At 49.4% G+C, this 12632-nt stretch overlaps 1 protein-coding gene across 1 annotated transcript in view; it reads left to right on the top strand.

Annotated features, from left to right (window-relative positions):
• Window positions 1–12632, top strand: part of SCFD2 (sec1 family domain containing 2) — a 156937-nt gene that overhangs the window by 85138 nt on the left and 59167 nt on the right. The window lies entirely within an intron of this gene.

Below are 12632 nucleotides of genomic sequence, written 5' to 3'. Positions count from 1 at the left end.
TTGAATCAATTCCAATTTATACTTCCCAAGCGCTTAGTACAGTGCTCTGCACATTGTAAGCGCTCAATAAATACGATTGATGATGATGATGATGATTCAGTCATTCAGTCAATCGCATTTATGAATAATAGTAAAGGGCAGGAGGACTTCAAGGAGACATTCTTTTATAAATCCATAGTCTCTGGCAGCGTCCACCAGGGATATCATCGTCATCATCGTCGGTGGTATTTACTGATTCAGTCACTCAGTCAATCGTATTTATTAATAATAGTAAAGGGCAGGAGGACTTCAAGGAGGCGTTCTTTTTTAAAATCCATAGTCTCTGGCACCGTCCACCAGGGATATCATCGTCGTCGTCGTCGGTGGTATTTACTGATTCAGTCATTCAGTCAATCGTATTTATTAATAATAGTAAAGGGCAGGAGGGCTTCAAGGAGGCGTTCTTTTTTAAAATCCATAGTATCTGGCACCGTCCACCAGCGATATCATCATCATCGTCGTCAGTGGTATTTACTGATTCAGTCATTCAGTCAATCGTATTTATTAATAATAGTAAAGGGCAGGAGGACTTCAAGGAGGCGTTCTTTTTTAAAATCCATAGTCTCTGGCACCGTCCACCAGGGATGTCATCGTCGTCAGTGGTATTTACTGATTCAGTCATTCAGTCAATCGTATTTATTAATAATAGTAAAGGGCAGGAGGACTTCAAGGAGGCGTTCTTTTTTAAAATCCATAGTCTCTGGCACCGTCCACCAGGGATATCATCGTCATCGTCGTCGGTGGTATTTACTGATTCAGTCATTCAGTCAATCGTATTTATTAATAATAGTAAAGGGCAGGAGGACTTCAAGGAGGCGTTCTTTTTTAAAATCCATAGCATCTGGCACCGTCCACCAGGGATATCAGCGTCGTCGTCGTCGGTGGTATTTACTGATTCAGTCATTCAGTCAATCGTATTTATTAATAATAGTAAAGGGCAGGAGGACTTCAAGGAGATGTTCTTTTTTAAAATCCATAGCATCTGGCACCGTCCACCAGGGATATCATCGTCATCATCGTCGGTGGTATTTACTGATTCACTTGATTGATTCAATTCCAATTTGTACTTCCCAAGCGCTTAGTACAGTGCTCTGCACATAGTAAGCGCTCAATAAATACGATTGATGGTGATGATGATGATGATTCAGTCATTCAGTCAGTCGTATTTATTAATAATAGTAAAGGGCAGGAGGGCTTCAAGGAGACGTCCTTTTTTAAAATCCATAGTCTCTGGCACCATCCACCAGGGATATCATCATCATCGTCGTCAGTGGTATTTACTGATTCAGTCATTCAGTCAGTCGTATTTATTAATAATAGTAAAGGGCAGGAGGACTTCAAGGAGACGTTCTTTTTTAAAATCCATAGCATCTGGCACCGTCCACCAGGGATATCATCGTCGTCGTCGTCAGTGGTATTTACCGATTCAGTCATTCAGTCAATCGCATTTATTAATAATAGTAAAGGGCAGGAGGACTTCAAGGAGGTGTTCTTTTTTAAAATCCATAGTATCTGGCACCGTCCACCAGGGATATCAGTGTCATCGTCGTCAGTGGTATTTATTGATTCATTCATTCAGTCAATCGTATTTATTATTAATAATGGTAATAATAATGGCATTGATTAAGCGCTTACTATGTGCAAAGCACTGTTCTAAGCGCTGGGGTGGTTACAAGGTGATCAGGTTGTCCCACGGTGGGGCTCACAGGCTTCATCCCCATTTTACAGATGAGAGAAGTGAAGTGACTTGCCCAAAGTCACCCAGCTGGCAAGTGGCGGAGGCGGGATTTGAACCCATGACCTCTGACGCCAAAGCCCGGGCTCTTTCCATTGAGCCACGCCGCTTACAGCAAATCCTGTTGGACACAGTCCCTGTCCCACATGGGGCTCACGGTCTCAGCCCATGTTACAGACGAGGGAACTGAGGCACAGAAAAGTGAAGCGACTTGCCCAAGGCCGCACAGCAGACAGGAGGCAGAGCCGGGATTAGAACCTGTGACACTCCGACTCTCAGGCTCCGGCTCTATCATCATCATCATCAATCGTATTTATTGAGCGCTTACTGTGTGCAGAGCACTGGACTAAGCGCTTGGGAAGTACAAGTTGGCAGTCTCCACTGTGCCATGCTGCTTCCCATTATTATTACTATCGTTATCATTGTTATTAGGGTTTTTTCCGGGATACGGAAACCAGGAGTAGTGGTGCACAATCTCTACGTGGTGGTTGACATTAAATGGAAATTCAGAGGATCGGGGAATCTGGGCGTAGCCCAGTTGGACCAGAGAGCATAATTCAGGGATCCCAGGGATTGCACGGAGCGTGCTTTCCCTACATCCCAGGGCCCTGAGGAGGGACCCTCGAATTCAGGAAGGACAATAAAAATAATAATAATAATAATAATGGCATTTATTAAGCGCTTACTCTGTGCAAAGCACTGTTCTAAGCGCCGGGGAGGTCACAAGGTGATCAGGTTGTCCCACGGGGGGGACAAGTCCTGATCCTAACGCTTCCAGATCGGCGTGGAGTATTGGGTGGGGTTTTGAGCGGTGGGCTTGGGGGGTCTGAGGGGGTCAGGCGGCGAGCGGGCCCGTTGAGCCCGGGGCCAACTTCTGCGAAGGGTGGCTCATTGTGGGCAGAGAGTGGGTCTGCCAGTTGTGTTACATTGTACTCTCCCAAGTGCTTAGTACAGTGCCCTGCGCACGTTAAGTGCTCAGTAGGTAGCATCGATTGATGGATGGATGGACGGAGCTGGAGCTCCCCCTCGTCCCCCTCTCCATCCCCCCAACTTACCTCCTTCCCTTCCCCACAGCACCTGTATATATGTATATATGTTTGTACATATTTATTACTCTATTTATTTATTTTACTTGTACATATCTATTCTATTTATTTTATTTTGTTAGTATGGTTGGTTTTGTCTCCCCCTTTTAGACTGTGAGCCCACTGTTGGGTAGGGACTGTCTCTATATGTTGCCAATTTCCAACATTTCCAACATTTCCAACTTCCCAAGCGCTTAGTACAGTGCTCTGCACACAGTAAACGCTCAATAAATACGATTGATGATGATGATGATGGTGGGAGGAGGCCAGCATAATACTGATAATTACCGAGGTATTTGTTAAGCACTTACTACGTGCCAGGCGCTGTTCTAAGCGCTAGGGTAGATACAAGATCAATCAGTCAATCAATTGTATTTATTGAGCACTTAATGTGTGCAGAGCACTGGACTAAGTGCTTGGGAAGTACAAGTTGGCAACATATAGAGACAGTCCCTACCCAACTAATTGGGTTGGACGTAGTACCTGTCCTACAATCTTAACCCCATTTTACAGATGAGGGAACTGAGACCCAGGGAAGGGAAGGGACTCGCGCAAGGTCGTGCGGCGGACAAGTGGCAGAGCTGGGATGAGAACCCAGATCCCTCCGACTCCCAAGCCTGTGCTCTATCCACTGGGCCACGCTGCTTCCCACAGACGGACCCACGGATGAGGATGGGGGTGTGATCTAATATTAGCGCTTAGTACAGTGCTCTGCACACAGTAAGCGCTCAATAAATACGATCGATTAGCCGTCTTGGGGACGGGGAGCGCTTCTCCGGGGCCGGGAACACTGGGAGGGGGCGACCGAGACGGAGGGGTCGACCCCCATATTGGGCTAACTCTCAACTACGGGATGGCCTCCTTCCTCTCCCCCTCATCCCCCTCTCCATCCCCCCATCTTACCTCCTTCCCTTCCCCACAGCACCTGTATATATGTATATACGTTTGTACATATTTATTATTCTATTTATTTTACCCGTACATATCTATTCTATTTATTTTATTTTGTTAGTATGTTTGGTTTTGTTCTCCGTCTCCCCCTTTTAGACTGTGAGCCCGCTGTTGGGTAGGGACTGTCTCTAGATGTTGCCAACTTGGACTTCCCAAGCGCTTAGTCCAGTGCTCTGCACACAGTATAAGCACTCAATAAATACACTTGATTGATTGATTGATTGATTGATGGGGCCTCCGCTGGGCCCAAAGCCACCGAGGGGAAGGGGCTTCTTCCTGGCGTGGAGACGTTCTCCACCTTGCCCGGTTCAAGCAGAGTATCGTTTTTCGGGAGACCCCGGGGGTTTCCGGAGAGTCTTACGGAAAGTCAAGGGGAAGCGGTGTCGGGGGACGGCCGGAACGTTAACTTTGGAAATCCCGGAGATTCCGCGCCGGTCAGGGTCGGGGAGCGCCTGGCCTCGGACCAGAGATAAAGCCGAGACCCGGGAGAGCTCCAGGGGCCTCGTTTTCCCTCATCCGCTGCTCTTCTGGTCGCTCAGGGTTGGCTACCTGATGGCCCATCCCTGCTCGGACAAACGGCCGCTGGGTGCGGGGTTGTTTGCCAGCTTCAGCGACTCCGGTTACGCACTTTTAGAACCACCCTCAGCACGTATCGATCAATCAATCAATCAGTCAATCAATCAATCGTATTTATTGAGCGCTTACTGTGTGCAGAGCACTGCACTAAGCGCTTGGGAAGTACAAGTTGGCGACATATTAGAGACGGTCCCTACCCAACAGCGGGCTCACAGTCTAGAAGGAGGAGGCGGAGAACCAAACCAAACGTATTAACAAAATAAAATAGATGGACTGGATACGTACAAGTAAAATAAATAAATAGAGTAATAAATCTGTACAAACATCTATACGTATATACAGGTGCTGTGGGGGAGGGAAGGAGGGAAGGCGGGGGGATGGAGAGGGGGACGAGGGGAAATCAATCAATCAGTCAATCAGTCGTATTTATTGAGCGCTTACTGTGTGCAGAGCACTGCACTAAGCGCTTGGGAAGTACAAGTTGGCGACATATTAGAGACGGTCCCTACCCAACAGTGGGCTCACAGTCTAGAAGGGGGAGGCGGAGAACCAAACCCAACGTATTAATATGTAGACTAGATATGTCCAAGTAAAAGTACAAGTACAGTCCTTTTCGACTGTGAGCCCACTGTTGGGTAGGGACTGTCTCTATATGTTGCCAATCTGTACTTCCCAAGCGCTTAGTACAGTGCTCTGCACATAGTAAGTGCTCAATAAATACGATTGGTGATGATGAAGTAAAATAAATAAATAGAGTAATAAATCTGTACAAACATCTATACGTATATACAGGGGCTGTGGGGAAGGGAAGGAGGTAAGGCGGGGGGTATGGAGAGGGGGATGAGGGGAAATCAATCAATCAATCATTCAATTGTATTTATTGAGCGCTTACTGTGTGCAGAGCACTGGACTAAGCGCTTGGGAAGTACAAGTTGGCAACATATAGAGACGGTCCCTACCCAACAGTGGGCTCACAGTCTAAAAGGGGGAGACAGAGAACGAAACCAAACATACTAACAAAATAAAATAAAAATAAAATAAAATAAACTGAGCCCCCCGTGGGACAGCCTGATCACCTTGTAACCTCCCCAGCGATTAGAACCGTGCTTTGCACATTGTAAGCGCTTAACAAATGCCATCATCATCATCAAGCAGCGTGGCTCAGTGGAAAGAGCCCGGGCTTTGGAGTCCGAGGGCATGGGTTCGAATCCCGACTCCGCCACATGTCCGCTGGGTGATCTTAGGCAAGTCACTTCACTTCTCTGGGCCTCAGTTGCCCCATCTGTAAAATGGGGATTAAGACTGTGAGCCCCAGGTGGGACCACCTGATCACCCTGTATCCTCCCCAGCGCTTAGAACAGTGCTTTGCACATCGTAAGCACTTACCAAATGCCAATTATTATTATTATTATTACCATCACCCCGGATGCCATCACGCTGGCCGAAGGCGACGGGGATCTTCTCGTTGTGCAGCGTGAGCAGCAAGTCGAGGGGGTGACTGAAAGTCTTCTCGGCCTCGGCACGGTTTCGGGGGGTAGATGAGCCCGCCGGCCTTGTTCACCACATAGACACTGAAGATGGCCATGGCGCCCTGCTGCCCCATCAATCAGTCATTGACATTTATTGAGCGTTTACTAATAAAAGTAACCGTGGCATTTGTTAAGAACATACTATATACCGGGCACCGGGATAAAAACAAGGTCATTGGGTCGGACGCAGTCCCTGTCCCACATGGGGATCACAGTCTTAATCCTCATTTTACTGATGAGGCCCAGAGACGTGAAGTGACTTCCCGAAGCTCCCAACAGCAGACAGGGAGTAGAGCCGGGATTAGAACCCGGATCCCCTGACTCTCATTCCTCTAGACTCATTCCACCAGACCACGTTGCTTCCTCTGAGCAATGTCTGTGGCATCGTAATAATAATAATAACGTTGGCATTTGTTAAGCGCTTACTATGTGCAAAAGCACTGTTCTAAGCGTTGGGGGGGATACAGAGTGATGAGGTTGTCCCATGTGGGGTTCACAGCCTGACTCCCCATTTTACAGATGAGGGAACTGAGGCTCAGAGAAGTTAAGTGACTTGCCCAAGGTCACACAGCAGACAGGTGGCAGAGTCGGGATTCGAACCCATGACCTCTGACTCCAAAGCCCGTGCTCTTTCCACCGAGCCACGCTGCTTCTCTAGCAATGTCTGTTGACCATCCACCTTGAACAAAGCACTCTTGTAGATCCTGGGGGAATCGGGCTAAAGAAAAAAATGGAGTAGGTGATGAGGTTATAATAATAATAATGGCATTTGTTAAGCACTTACTCTGTGCAAAGCACTGTTCTAAGCGCTGGGGAGGTTACAGGGTGATCAGGTTGTCCCACAGCGGGCTCACAGTTTTAATCCCCATTTTACCGATGAGGTAACTGAGGCCCAGATCAGTGAAGTGACTTGCCCAAAGTCACACAGCTGACAGTTGGCGGAGCCGGGATTTGAACCCGTGACCTCCGACTCCAAAGCCCATGCTGTTTCCATTGAGCTATGCTGCTTGTGGCATCTGGTCGCCTGGAAATATTTTTAAATGGAAGAAAACTAGGGATTTTTTCTCTCCCAGTAGTCCACCCGTTCCCTGTCATTCATTCATTCAATCGTATTTATTGAGCGCTTACTGTGTGCAGAGCACTGGACTAAGCGCTTGGGAAGTCCAAGTTGGCAACATAGAGAGACGGTCCCTACCCGACAGCGGGCTCACAGTCTAGACGTCGTCATCTGAGATCACGGTTTGTCCTCATATTCTTTGTGCCTGGGCAGGTACAGTGGCCAGCGTGGCTCAGTGGAAAAGAGCCCGGGCTTTGGAGTCAGAGGTCATGGGTTCAAATCGCGGCTTCACCAATTGTCAGCTGTGCGACTCTGGGCAAGTCACTTCTCTGTGCCTCAGTGACCTCATTTGTAAAATGGGGATGAAGACTGTGAGCCCCGCCATGGGCAACCTGATCACCTTGCAACTCCCCCAGTGCTTAGAACAGTGCACATAGTAAGCGCTTAATAAATGCCATCCTTATTATTATTATTATTATTATTTCACCACGCCTTATTGCTCTTCGTTTATAAAGAAGAGTACTGACCATCGGGTTATACGTGGAAGGCAAGTCTGGGGGAAATGCGGGAGAGGTGTTTAGCCACGGAAGGCTTCCTGGAGGAGTTATGATTTTAGGAGGGCTTGGAAGATGGGGGGATCGGGGTCGGCTATTAAGGGGGAGGGATCCCGTTCCGGGCAGAAGCGGGGATTGGGAAGGGGTCGGTGAGTGGGTTGGCGTTTGTGTGAGTTGGGGTACAGCGGGAGGCGAGCGACGATAAATAAGGGGAGCGAGGCAGTCGGCTTTACCTGAAAGCCGACGGCGAGGAATCTCCCCCCGATGCGGAGCGGAATGGTCGACCGTTGGAGGTTTTTCATTCATTCATTCGTATTTATTGAGCGCTGACTGTGCGCAGAGCACCGGGCTGAGCGCTTGGGAAGTCCAAGTTGGCAACATCTAGAGACGGTCCCTATCAATCAATCAATCAATCGTATTTATCTGGAATGCCCTCCCTCTGCCCATCCGCCAAGCTCGCTCTCTTCCTCCCTTCAAGGCCCTGCTGAGAGCTCACCTCCTCCAGGAGGCCTTCCCAGACTGAGCCCCTTCCTTCCTCTCCCCCTCGCCCCCCTCTCCATCCCCCCCATCTTACCTCCTTCCCTTCCCCACAGCACCTGTATATATGTATATATGTTTGTACATATTTATTACTCTATTTATTTATTTATTTTACTTGTACATATCTATTCTATTTATTTTATTTTGTTAGTATGTTTGGTTTTGTTCTCTGTCTCCCCCTTTTAGACTGTGAGCCCACTGTTGGGTAGGGACTGTCTCTATATGTTGCCAATTTGTCCTTCCCAAGCGCTTAGTCCAGTGCTCTGCACATAGTAAGCGCTCAATAAATGCGATTGATGATGATGATGATTTATTGAGTGCTTACTGTGTGCGAAGCACTGTACTAAGCGCTTGGGAAGTCCAAGTTGGCAACATATAGAGACAGTCCCTACCCAACAGCGGGCTCGCAGTCTAGAAGGTTTTGGAGGAGTGGGAGATTTGTGGCAAAAACCTTTTTAGAACAGGGATCCGGGCAGCGGAGCGAAGTAAGGATCGGAGAGGGGAGAGGCCGGAGACGGGGGGACAGGGCGAAAACAAACAATTCGTGTCAGGCGAAGCCAATTTGGCCCCGAGAACGGGGCTTTGGTTCCAGTTCCCTCCGGAAGGTGAGCTGGGCTCCCTCGAGAGCCGCTGAGCAACACTGAAGCCGGCCCTGCCTGTGTCGGACGGTGCCTCGGTTTCTAAGCCCGACCCTCCCCACCCCGGCGAAGTCCGCCTGGGCCTTCGGCCGCGCTCCCCCAACGCCGGGGGGAATTGCGTGGGCTTGGGACAGCAGGAGAGTCTAAATCTGCAGTTGATGGCAGAGACGGGAGGACTTGGCTGAGTCTCCCAAGGCCGGAATCGAATGGCCCCGGAGAAATGACCGAGCAGACAGCCTCGTCGTCATCATCATCATCATAATGATAGTAATAATAACTGGTATTTCTTAAGCGCTTACTATGTGCCAGGCATTGTCCCAAGTGCTGGAGTGGATACAAAATAATCCGGTGAGACGCAGTCCCCATCCCACATGGGGCTCACCGTCTCAATCCCCGTTTTGCAGATGAGGGAACCGAGGCACAGAGAAGTAAAGTGACTTGCCCAAGATCACGCAGCAAACAGGTGGTGGAGTTGGGATTAATAATAATAATAATAATGGTAATGGCGTTTATTAACCGTGATGGTGGAGACGGGAGGACTTGGCCGAGTCTCCCGAGGCCGGAATCGGATGGCCCCGGAGAAATAACCGAGCAGACTGCCTCGTCGTCATCATCATCATCATAATGATAGTAATAATGACTGTGGTATTTCTTAAGCGCTTACTATGTGCCAGGCATTGTCCCAAGCGCTGGGGTGGTTACAAGGTAATCCGGTTGGACGCAGTCCCTGTCCCACGTGGGGCTCACCGTCTCAATCCCCGTTTTGCAGATGAGGGAACCGAGGCACAGAGAAGTAAAGTGACTTGCCCAAGATCACGCAGCAAACAGGTGGTGGAGTTGGGATTAATAATAATAATAATAATGATAATGGCGTTTATTAACCGTGATGGTGGAGACGGGAGGACTTGGCCGAGTCTCCCGAGGCCGGAATCGGATGGCCCCGGAGAAATGACCAAGCAGACTGCCTCGTCGTCATCATCATCATCATAATGATAGTAATAATGACTGTGGTATTTCTTAAGCGCTTACTATGTGCCAGGCATTGTCCCAAGTGCTGGGGTGGATACAAGGTAATCCGGTTGGACGCAGTCCCTGTCCCACGTGGGGCTCACCATCTCAATCCCCGTTTTGCAGATGAGGGAACCGAGGCACAGAGAAGTAAAGTGACTTGCCCAAGATCACGCAGCAAACAGGTGGTGGAGTTGGGATTAATAATAATAATAATAAGATAATGGCGTTTATTAAGCGTGATGGTGGAGACGGGAGGACTTGGCAGAGTCTCCCAAGGCCGGAATCGAATGGCCCCGGAGAAATGACTGAGCAGACTGCCTCGTCGTCATCATCATCATCGTAATGATAGTAATCATAACCGTGGTATTTCTTAAGCGCTTACTATGTGCCAGGCATTGTCCCAAGCGCTGGGGTGGATACAAGGTAATCCGGTGGGACGCAGTTCCTGTCCCACATGGGGCTCACCGTCTCAATCCCCGTTTTACAGATGAGGGAACCACTATTTTAAGCGAAACCTGCTCTTGTGCCACAGACAAGAACGAAATCTTTGCCCCTGCTTCCCTCGAGGGGAAGATGCCTCATCCAGTTCTCCGGGTTTCTTAAGAAACCGCTGTTTTGAGCGAAACCGGCTCTTGTGCCACAGACAAGAACGAAATTTTTGCCCCTGCTTCCCTTGAGGGGAAGATGCCTCATCCAGTTCTCCGAGTTTCTTAAGAAACTGCTATTTTGAGCGAAACCTGCCCTTGTGCCACAGACAAGAACGAAATTTTTGCCCCTGCTTCCCCCGAGAGGAAGATGCCTCATCCAGTTCTCCGGGTTTCTTAAGAAACCACTATTTTGAGCAAAACCGGCCCTTGTGCCACAGACAACGAAATTTTTGCCCCTGCTTCCCATGAGGGGAAGATGCCTCATCCAGTTCTCCAGGTTTCTTAAGAAACCGCTATTTTGAGCGAAACCTGCCCTTGTGCCACAGACAAGATCGAAATTTTTGCCCCTGCTTCCCTCGAGGGGAAGATGCCTCATCCAGTTCTCCGGGTTTCTTAAGAAACCGCTATTTTGAGCGAAACCGGCTCTTGTGCCACAGACAAGATCGAAATTTTTGCCCCTGCTTCCCTCGAGGGGAAGATGCCTCATCCAGTTCTCCGGGTTTCTTAAGAAACCGCTATTTTGAGCGAAACCGGCTCTTGTGCCACAGACAAGAATGAAATTTTTTCCCCTGCGGCGTGGGGAAAATTATGACGGGAACAAGGCATTAGGGTAATCCGCCAGAATCCCTCAATAAGAGAGCCGTCCTAGTTTTGAAATTCCGCTATCCTTTCGACTCGGGGCTCGGCCCGTTTCAGATGCAAGCTGAATGTTTTCAACCTCATTTGATGTAGCTGTTGAGTAATGTGCGTTGTGGTGGACTGTTTTAATAGTTGGACAATAAAACGCAATGTAACAGTTCCAAGATTTCTCATGGGAGTGATTTAGAGCGGACATGTGTTCTTCATCAGAGTTTCCAGCAGAAAGCCCGGACCTCAAGAAAAAGAAGGGGGTTGGGAGGAGGGGGGCGAGTCTATTATACCGGACCGTGGTGGAGCAGGCCAGACTGGGAAACGGCGTCGTGGGAGCTGATGGATTTTCTTCAGCGGCCGCTGGAAAGGGGGGAAAAGAAAGCCCCCCAACCGGGAGCGGCCCCGGGCTGTATCCGAGAGTCCCTGGGAGCCAGATCCCGGAGATGGAGCCGGGACCGGCCGCCCTTCCATCCGGCGGGAGAGCAGCGGAGCTCAGTGGAAAAGAGCCCGGGCTTTGGAGTGGGAGGTCATGGGTTCAAATCCCGGCTCCGCCACTTAGCTGGGTGACTTGGGGCAAGTCACTTCACTTCTCTGGGCCCCAGTTCCCTCATCTGGAAAATGGGGATGAAGACTGGGAGCCCCCCCCCATGGGACAACCTCATCACCTTGGAACCTCCCCAGCGCTTAGAGCAGTGCTTTGCACATAGTAAGCGCTTAATAAATGCCGTGATGATGATGATGATGATGAGAGGCACGGAGTCCGGGCCGGCGGTAAAATTCAGCCAGCTCACACGCACTCTTTCCAGAGGGCGGACTTTGGGCTGTTTATGGGACGCCTCTGCACCATCATGGTTTTACCAAGCAAAAGTTTTCAATGAAGCGCCTGGAGCGCTCCGTTTCCCCGGCCCCGTTGCCGCGGCAACGTGCCCGATGCCGGACCTGCGCCGCTTGGGGATGCGTTGGCTCCCAAGGAACCATCGGTCTTTGAAAATGTCCCCCTCCCAAGACTCCCCTAGACTGTAAGCTCGTTGTGGGCAGGGATTGTGTCTGTTTATTGTTGTATCTTACCCTCCCAATCAATCAATCAATCAATCATATTTATTGAGCGCTTACTCTGTGCAGGGCACTGGACTAAGCGCTTGGGAAGTACAAGTCGGCAACACATAGAGACAGTCCCTACCCAACAGCGGGCTCACAGTCTAGAAGGGGGAGAAGCGCTTAGTATAGTGCTGTGCGCGCAGTAAGCGCTCAGTCCGTACAGTTGATTGATTGTAAAGTGGGTCTGGAACTGGTGCCCCGCTTCCAGCAGGGAGAGGAGACATCCAGACATTTACTTCATTTCTTCTAATAATAATAATAACGATGGCATTTGTTAAGCGCTTACTATGTGCAAAGCCCTGTTCTAAGCGCTGGGGGGATCCAAGGTGATCAAGTTGTCCCACGTGGGGCTCACGGTCTTAATCCCCATTTTTACAGATGGGGGAACTGAGGCTCAGAGAAGTGAAGTGACTTGCCCAAGGTCACACAGCAGACTTGTGGTGGAGCTGGGATAATAATAATAATAATAATAATGGCATTTATTAAGTGCTTACTATGTGCAAAGCACTGTTCTAAGCGCTGGGGAGGATACAAGGTGATCA

Source organism: Tachyglossus aculeatus, chromosome X5 (genome assembly GCF_015852505.1).
Source record: "Tachyglossus aculeatus isolate mTacAcu1 chromosome X5, mTacAcu1.pri, whole genome shotgun sequence".
Taxonomy (NCBI): domain Eukaryota; kingdom Metazoa; phylum Chordata; class Mammalia; order Monotremata; family Tachyglossidae; genus Tachyglossus; species Tachyglossus aculeatus.
Note: the sequence above shows the minus strand (reverse complement) of the source record. Positions and strands in the feature narration are given on the sequence as shown.